The sequence below is a fragment of the Haliotis rubra genome, unplaced genomic scaffold (assembly GCF_003918875.1).
Source record: "Haliotis rubra isolate DU_JTF1 unplaced genomic scaffold, ASM391887v1 Scf52, whole genome shotgun sequence".
NCBI classification, from domain to species: Eukaryota; Metazoa; Mollusca; class Gastropoda; order Lepetellida; family Haliotidae; genus Haliotis; species Haliotis rubra.
The window spans coordinates 135,708-146,189 of NW_025767213.1; positions in this window are offsets into that span (position 1 = coordinate 135,708).

Genomic DNA, 10,482 nt, shown 5'->3' on the forward strand with positions numbered 1-10,482 from the left:
GTTCTTTGTCTGTTCAGACTTGACTCGATACTCTCGTACATCTGAAGACGCTGTAAAAAATGGGACACTACAGATTGTGGCACATCTCCGAGGAATGTTAACGATAGGACTAGTGAGGTTCTTTAGTTTGTATCTTACTTTATCATGACAGCCAGGACCCAACTGTGATCCAGTTGTCATTCTTGGTACAAAATATACTCAGAAGCAAAAAAACGTCAGTACGTATTAAAAATGAAATAAGCACTGTAATCAAATCATTACAGAAATGGACATAATAAGCCAATCAAAAACATTTTTTGTGTACAATATCTTGACACATCAATGAATAACACTGCACAATTTCAAGACATTACGTGAACGTTTGCAGTCCATTCAGACTCTTGACTTCAGTATCTAGTGTGACCACCACGAGCGGCACAGAGTGCACCAATCCATTGATTAAGGCCATTGGCCCCCGTAACCACACTCTGAGAAATGCAATAAATCGGCTGTGTTCGGCCTTGGTATGACATTACTCAGTCTCCTCTGAATTCCATCCCAAAGATGTTCAGTTGGGATTAAATCAGGACTAAGGGCTGGTCACTGCACAATGTTGACACCGTTCTGCTGTAGGAAGTCCCGTGTAACTCTGGCAGTATGGGCCTGGGCGTTATCATGCTTGAAACTGTTGTTCCGGTGACGTGCGAATTGTGGCATGACGTGGGGTCTGAGAGCTTGGTCGATGTAGCGCACCGCTGTGATGCCGCCTCCTCTCCATGGACCAAGGTTCTGGAACACCACAGGACCCACTCTCTGGTTCAGGCCTATTCCACCCCATGCCATGATGCTTTCACCTCCCCATGAGTCTCTTTCCATAACACATTGGTCTGAGTAACGCTTGCCACGTCGTCGCCATGTTCTTGTTCTGCCATCTGCAGTTGATACGCAGTACCGACTCTCATCTGTGAACAGATCCATTGCCTGTAACGCCAGTTTTCGTAGACGTTCACGCCGATGACGAGGGGTGAGGATAGGTCCAGGGTGAGGTCTACGGCAACGGAGGTTCCCGCTGTTAAGACGTCGGCGTACTGTATCTGTACTGATTGGTCTTCCGTGTGTTCCCACTGTCTGCGTGCTGTTTCGGATGCCTGCATGAAGGGATTCTGTACATGATGTTGCACAACATGGCGGTCTTGTGGTGACCCTTGAGAGTGGAGCGATCATTTGTGGTGTTGGTGGCCCGGAAACGTTGCTGCAGCCTGTAGATGGTCCGAACGTTGGCCTGGAAGTTATTAGCCAGCTTCAAGTCTTCCTAGCGCCTGGTTCCTCTGAGCTGTCGTGAGTCGCGGCATCCTGCTGACGTTGTAATGTGAACAGGGGCGTAGCTACCATTATAAAAAAAAGCCCGGGCTGACACGTGATTTTTGCTAAAAAGGTTGGGCAAGCCCTCAATACTATCTAAATATAAAGCTTTGCAACCTATCGGGCTTACACGAGAAAAATGGCTTGCTACGCGCCTGGCGAATGTTTCTACCAGGTTGGGGTGCATTTTATAGGGCCGGTCCTTGTGAACAGCACGTGCAGCATGAGTTGCATGAAACACATGGAGAACACCGTACCATCTCCGAAGTCAGGTTGCGTTTTTGAGACCATTTCCTGGGTTCAATTCTTAGTTTATGAAGGAATGTCAGGTAAAGTTGGAGATGTTGTCAAAAATAAACAATCAAACCATTAAATGAGTTTACTGTTATACGTTTATGCGAAGGAAAATTCCAAACTGACGTTTCTTTTGCTGCTTAGTATATATAGTCACTGAGACAGCTTCGTTTCAACTTAGATGCTGATATTTGTGATGCCTCACGTGCAAGACGTGTAATTAAACATTGCCATATGGCGCCTTATGTTGTGTAATTTTTAGTACATATATAAATCAACCTTATTAAATTATGTACTGAATGTACTGAATGTACTGAATGCACTGAATTATGTACAGGTAAACATCGATAAAACGCTTTACATAAACACGTTAATAAAATGAGCAAAATCTTAAAGTGAACTCTGCTGTACGAGATATTTTCATAGGTTATGGAGGGAGTTTTGTCGCATTTATTGTACAAGTGCAATAGCTGGAAATTACAAATATACTCGTACAAGCAACAGGTGCGTACTGATGTGGAAATACTTAATGCAGAACATCCCGGCCAGAAATACGTACTTACCCTCTACCAAACATTTAACGAGTACAATATATATCAAATCTCATTTGTTAAACCTCCATGACCCCTATTCATCACTGCGTTAAAGTACCCCACTTGCTATTACCTTGTGGGGTAATGGTTGGCTTTGCGCCCTTTCCTAACACATGGGCCACAAAGCAATATTTTGTGTTACAAAGCACGGGGCAATACGATGACCGGCAGTGAATGAGTGTGTATGGAGCAGCGTTGTATATAGTTAGTATGGCGTTGCCCCAAACCACATGAAAATGCAACAAATCGTTCAAAATCAAAATATCCCATTTATAATGAAACATAGATATGTAACTATTTGCTATTTGACTTGCTAGAATGTCACAGATGTACAATCTTGACGTAAAACACTGACACTGGGGTTGTTGTTTTTATAATGTTTTTGTGTTTTTCATTGAATTCTACAACCCACACTCTACAAAACAACTCATCTATGTATCTCGGTTGTAGTGTTACCTCATCAGCAACATATAAAACTGACACATCCTGTTCACACAACATGGAAAGTGATTTAGTGCGCATAAAAGCCAGCCTCCATGCTCCATTGCCCAATAATCATTTCTCGCACCTTTCCAACGCAGAGGACGGTATCACCTTTCATGAAGGACCATTTTGTAAATAGTTAATGTAGGTGTAAATAGTTTTTTAACACTGTCTCTCTCTATACATACTAAACATGGGTGGACCGCCTCCGTGGTGTAGTGGTTAGAGCGTCCGCCCGGAGAGCGGAAGGTCGCGAGTTCGATCCCCGACCGCGTCATACCAAAAGACGTTAAAATATGGTACTTGTTGGTCCCTGCCTGGCGTTTGGCATTACTGGGTACAACAAGGACTGGTCGGCTCGGAGTCAGTATAATGTGTCTGAGTGGGGTATTCATGCTTCACTGCGGCATGGTATCTCAGTGGGCTAGCACTATAAAACCAGCTTCAGTCTGGGCTAGTACAAGCAGCCGCACATACACATACACGAGCATGCACGTCGTCATATGAGCGAAATATTCTCAAGCACGACGTTAAACCCAATTTCACCTCACCTAAACATGCGCGATATGAGTCACCCGAGGTATTATGAAACACCATCCCATGACTGAGAGAGTTTCTTTTATCTGATTCAGTAGCTATGGAGGAGACTCCCGTCTCTTTTCATTTGGTAAACAGAACGTCCGGGTATTGTTCCATATTCTGACTTGTACCCTTCGTTTCAGTGTATTTTAAAGCAAATAATTGCCTTGCCCTTGTATGTGGGTATGACGGGTGTTAGAATTCAGGATTCGCTCACCTGTTCATCTGGTATTATAACTATTTCACCGACTTAAAACCATTTGAGTCAGTAAGTGGGTATTGCTGTAAGCCACTGTTAGCAATATTCCAGCAATATCACGGCGAGGGAACACGAGAAATGGGCTTCACATATTGTACCTATGTGGGGAATCGAACTCGGACATTCAGCGTGACGATTGAACACTTTAACTGCTGGGCTACCCCACCGCCCCAGAGGCATCAGTAGGTTTGATTCGTCGTCTAGGCAACATTTCATCAGAGTTTATTTATGTTTTACACCATGCGTTCTGCGAAATAAATAAACATAACATGGATTAATATTCATTATATTCGTTAAACAAGAAAATAAGTAAATAAATAAATGTAATTCTTCTGAGAAATGTGCTGGAACTCTGTGTGTGCAGGAAATGTAACTCCAGTTGTCTGTAAGTAAATAACTGGTCGCAGGATTGTACCGATTACATCAGGTGTTGTCTCTGAAGACAAACTGTCCAAACGTAGTTGCGCCTTTTCACATTTGTCTTCGTTTGCAATCGTTTACTGAGGTGCAGAATCGGTCGGGTAGCCTAGTGGTTAAAGCGTTCGCTCATCACGCTGAAGATCCGGTTTCGATTCCCCACATGGGTACAATGTGTGAAGTCCATTTCTGGTGTTCCCCAACGTGATATTGCTGGGATATTGCTAAAAGCGGCGTGAAACTGAACCCACTCACTCACTATTTGTTTGTGATTCATAGACGCCAGCTTATGATAAAGTCGTGCAAAGTTTCCTGCTTACACCTGAGATCTGGAACCAATATGGACATGGTTTTCTTGCTTTTACTGCAATTATTTCATGGAAATGGCCGTCTGTGATATTTACTCTAATATTTTAATGTAAACTGTTATTTAACTGTAAATACTTGTGTTCAATCTTTAATGTTTTACTGTACTTTGGGAAATAATATATGAACGTTGGGCAAATGTTCAAACTTTGTCACAGCCAACCGATTGTCAAAGCAAGTCCATCTATCAAATGCATAATCTGATGGTGATAACAGATGCCATTATTGTTTTACACCTCACATACGCGCGATCCACGCAACTGACACTACACGTAACACAACTTCCATGAACACAGACACATGGCGCCAGAGATAAAACTTATCAGGAAGTACCTGGTGCACGCTTGGCACTGTTTTATCGATTGCACTCCTCTTCAAAACACGTGCTATCAGCCAATCCATGGATCTGGATATGGTCCTTGATTACATGACAGAAGGGATGAGTGAGTGAGTTGGGTGTAACGTCGTGTTAAGGTCACACAAACCAAATATTCTTCCATTGACTTCTATAGCAACGCTATATTTTTGTACAAAAATATCTTAGCCACCAACAGTTTTTACATGTACCTGTGTGTATAGTCTGGCCTTAAAGAAGCAATTAAAATATATAAAAATATATATAATGATCACCTCAGCCAGCTGCTTGTCCGTGTACAGGAAGCTAAACAGACCAACAACAGTTCCGCACAAAATGTCCACAGCTTGAAAATACCTGTTGTCACATTCAGCGTAAGTCATTGTGTTAAAAAAGACAGCATTAAATATGAAAAATAGGGTCAGTTATAAAAAATCTGGATAAATGTACAGTTTAGAAACAAATTCACCCAATCGCAACTAGCAGATGATTCAGTTTGCACTATCCAGCCACAAGTGCTTGTTAAAGTAGCGATTCTGACTTGGTGTAGTGTAACCTTAACAGTATTCCAGCCTCAAGTGATTCAGGTTGCTGGTAGAACAGCCAGGTGTGCGAGTTTCACGTGTGAAATAGAATTTTTTTTATACGGATGTCCAAAGTTATGAGACAAATCGTCAGTGTTGATTTGTCGATTTCATGCGACTGTGCAAAATTGGATTTTGTTAGATTATTAGATTTGTGTTAGTGAGCAATTCATCTGTCTCAAATTAAATTAAACGGACTGTAAATATCTACTGGTTATTACATTGTACGATTCTGGGTATAGTATAGCCATGTGTTCATTATTCACTATCAAATACTGACAATGTATGGCGTCCGTAACACGGTGAGCGTATAGTGTCCAAACGATGGCAAGGGTCACAAACACATGTAAAGCCAGATCAACGTTTCACCTGAAAAAGAGCATGGACATATGGTACCCAAAAATAGGGAATGTTTCTGCATCGTCTCAAAAGTGAAATGGTCGAGTTGAGTTGGCGTTTAACGTCACTGTACAAGAAATAAGCTATATTGGAAAACAGTTAATTGGAAGAAGAAAGATAGAAGCCACAAAATCCTTTCCACATCCATTAGAAATCTCAGCTAAAGATATCATGAGTAAACAAATTGAGTCTTGACCTAAGTCCAGTTAAGTGGTTATCGACAAATATATTGTGCTACCATCCCAAACATATACTGAGAGAACCAAATAAAGGATCACAGAAAAGTTCAAGTGTTAAAATTTTCCAGTTTTGATCGCCAGTTTTGAATAGCGCTGTGGGAGAAAATGTGAGAAACAAATAAAGGAACACTGCCATGTAGTGGCGTTCCCTTATTTGTTTCTCTCAGTATATTATATCGGGGAACATTTTAATTAGAAATAATCAATACTGGCATGGGACAACCTACCTCAGTAAATGCATGGTAAATTAACGTTGGTTCCGGGAAGGTTGTAACGTAGCACCATGCTTTTACCAAATACACGTATTATATACAAGCTCAAAATGTCCATTTTGATGTGTGCAACGGTGTGACTATTTCATAGGCGGATCATGAGTTTTAGTTCGCTTCCCTATTAAATTTCAGCGTTTACTCTAATTCAACCCTGAAAACGCCTTAGTAACTGTGTATACACGGTGACACCTCGAATTCATTTGGACGAATTTCAATTCGCGGACACCTCTTGTCATCATTCATTTTCAGCGATCTGTATACTTTCACTGCTTAGTTGCCCTTTACGCCCAATGGAATTTGTTTCGTTGGATTAGAGGGACTGCACATTCTTTGGCGTTAACATTTTATCATGAATATGGTGTATCTCATTGTCTAAATTGTAGTCGACACTGATTCTGGCACAGTGTGGGGTGTTGGGGTAGCCTAGTGGTTAAAGTGTTTGCTCGTCACGCTGAAGACCCGGGTTCGATTCACCTTATGGGTACAATGTGTGAAACTCATTTCTTGTGTCCCTCACCGTGATATTGCTGGAATATTGCTAAAAGCAGCGTAAAACTGAACTCACTCATTCACTGTGGTACTCGGGTATGTCGGATTTTTGTTCGGGTATGTCGGATTTTGTGTAAAAGCCCAAAGACTACGAGGATTTGAGACTGTTCAATGTTTCCTGATGGGGATGCAGAACAGCCATTATCATCAGTCGAAGTGGCGCACCTGTTGTGGCCTCCAATGTGGCTTCGTACAGCTTGTGTTACGGAAGGAGGGTTCATGTTCTGTGCGATTGTGTCCTGATCACACCACAAGATCTTTTATCTGTACTTGTCAAAAATGCCACTGTTTTACTATAAATACAGCGACAAGTTCTGGTCGATCACAAAACCCTTTGACAAGAGAGGTAAACTGTGTCTTTCATTTACTCTTTCCACCATCTTCTGTGGGGCAAGCGTTTCATTCAAATATCCATGTTGTAATTGTATATTTCAGCTCGGCTTCAGTTCATGCCTCTTAGTATATCATGATAAATGATGTGTCTTTTTTGTAGTTTTATCAGTGTCTGAGGGTTTGCCTTGCGACAAGTTTAGCTATACCACAGCAACATGTAATTAATCTCTTACAGTAAACTGTATGCATCGGTATACAAAGATTCAATTCATATTTTCCTGGTATTTTGGATGAAGATAGCTCAATATATCATGATAAATTACGTATATTTCAGCTCGGCTTCAGTTCATGCCTCTTAGTATATCATGATAAATGATGTGTCCTTTTTGAATTTTCATCAGTGTCTGAGGTTTCGCCTTACGACACTTTTAGCTATACCACAGCAATACTGTAATTAAGCTCTTCCAGTAAGCTATGTGCATAGGCATGCAAAGATTCATTTTATATTCTCCTGGTATTTAGGATGAAGATAGCTCTGGTGTTTCTCCTGCTGGTGGTTGTCTTCGTAATCCAGGACACAGATTCCTGGAGAAGAAGGAGAAGAAGAAGGTGGTTCAGAGCTCCAAGAATACGCATCAGGAAGATATTCCGACCCGTCACTAAAGTCATAAAGAAGATAAGGCCGGTGTTGAAGAAAATTATCAAACCCATCGTCCAAGGAGTCAAGGCAGTTGTCAAACCCATTTTGAAACCATTACAGGCAAAGGTGTGTGCCCCGCTCCAGTGCCTAACTGGCCGAGACCTAACTTGGCAGACGGAGCCTGACAATTCTGTGGAAGAAAGAGGCACTGGAAAAGATCTGGAAGAACAGTCTGACAAGATGATGACAAAGAAGAGCGCAAGAGATGGAGGACTGGTTGGAGATGTACGACAAGGAGGGTCGAGTCTTGGAGGGTCTGAATGAGCTGGTGAATACCAAGCGGGACGTGAGGGAACTTCACCAAGTCCTGCAGGATCCTGTCAGGTCCAAGAGGTTGTTGAAGTACGTGGGCAAGGCGCTGTGTGGAAAGACCGGCGGTAGCCAGGATGGAAGTGAAGATGGCCAGGGTCCGGAAGAGGACGTTGATCAAGTTGTCACTGTCCCTTACACTGTCATTGAGTACGTGACAGCAGCTCCTGCCGGTGAGTGATTATGTAAATCGCGGCCAAAAGGGTAAAGAACATTATAGAGCGTTATACATATGGTATCAATATTGATTTTGTCGATGACAAGTGTTCTCCATTCAAAGTTTAACCAACCAAACAAAGATAACGGCTGTGCAGTGTTTTCTACTTTCGATTTACATCTTAGACGTCATATGATATAAGGTCATCCGTAATGTGTTACTCATTTGAAACCTCAGCAAGGAAGAGAGCGGGTTGGCGTAACAAATCATATAATATAAAAAATGTTTTAAACTATTCTTCACTAATTGTGTAACTATTTTGTGAGATTTTAAAATGCGGGTTGGCGTCACAAATCAAATGATATAAAAAATGTTTTAAACTATTCTTCACTAATTGTGTAACTATTTTGTGAGATTTTAAAATGTAGATCACGGCTACATGCAATGTTTTCGATTCACATCTAAAACATCATATTGATATTAGGTAATATATAATGTTGTATGTGATGCCCATGTAAGAAACAAAGACATGACAAGAGCGGACGTGCGTAAACAATAAATTAGTATATAGAATATTACAAAAACTATTCTTCACTAATTGTATAACTTCTTTCAGATTTTAAAATGTGGATCACGGCTACATGCAATTTTTCTACTTTCGATTCACATCTAAAACGTCATACTGATATAGGGCATCTGTGATGTTGTATGCAGTACTCATTTATTAACTTAGCCAGGAAGAGAGCGGGCGGTCGTAAAATGAATCATTGTGAAAATATTTTAACAATTATTCTTCACCAATTGTGTTTTAACATATTCTATGAGATTTAAAACTTTAATCACTGGTTATAATTTTAAACTAATTTTTCATGAAGATCGAGTCATGTTGGTTCAGAAACATTTTTAATTACAGTTAAAAAAAATATAAATCAAACTGACCTGGGATTTTTATGAGTGTGCGAGAGTAAGAGTTTTTCTATTACATCAGGGCACAGATTTCGTTAGACGGTTAAAATAGAGATAAGAAATTTATTTTACAATTTCACGTCGGGGTGAAAATACAGGGCCGCCATGCGGGAGATGGGAAACACATTCGAGAATATGTATATCCACGATAAACACATTTATATGCAAATTGTAGTGGCAGGTGCTACCGGTAGAGCAGGACAACCTTTCCGTGAACAACACATATTTTCAGTGACGCTTTAATATAGTTTCAACTACTTCGAACGTCATGTAGAATCGATTTCAGCAGATATTGAGAGTGATTTTCTATCTGACTGTGACGCAAGCCATAGTGCCTAATCCACATTTTTGTAATCTCTGCCAGGCTTCTGTAATACACAACCTTTAAACAAGCAAATCTAGTTTTCTTAGGTTCAGTTTCTCAGTTTCCAAGGCCTATGAGATAGTTGGGGGTTTTTTTCAGTTTAAATGGAGTTATTTGGTACTATCAGAATTTTATAGTTTAGATAACATAGCGTTAGTCTATGTAAGCGAGTAATCGTTAGTTAACTATACTTACATTATAAATGTATTTTATAACTGTGAGTTAAACCATCCTTCCGAAACTGAAGATATAAAATTTAATTTTGGATACTTTTTTTCAGGGTAGACCTCGAGAAGACTCCGTATAACCCACTCATCTGTACTGAGTATGATTGTCTCAATAAAAACAAGCAATGCATAAAAACGTGTTTCTTATTTCGTACAGTACAAAATGCTACTGACATAGTTCAAATGCCGAATGTCATTATATCCTACAAGATCGATGCTCATGCTGTTCATCACTGGATTGTCTGGTCCAGATTAGATTATTTTACAGGCAGCCGCCATATAGCTGGAATATTGCTGAGTGCGGCGTTAAAAACAAACAACAAACAACATATGCTTGTCGTATGAGGCGACTAACGGGATAAGCTGACCAGGCTCGCTCAGTTGGTTCATGCATGCCATCGTGTCCCCAGAGTACAGACCAATGCTCATGAGACCAATCACTGGATATTCTGGTTCAGACTGTTATTTGCAGACCGTCTTTATAGAGCTGGAGTATTGCTGAGTGCCGCTTAAAACAGCAAAGAAACAAACAATTGTAAATGATGTAATCAATTCACCAGACAACCAGGAAGTTGACTGTAATTACAGCCAGGGCTAGCACCACTACTCTTATAGTGTAACTCCTACAGAGAGTTATGGTTATTTGTTTGATGTTTACCGACGCCCCACCACTATTCTGGAGATAGGCGGACTGTA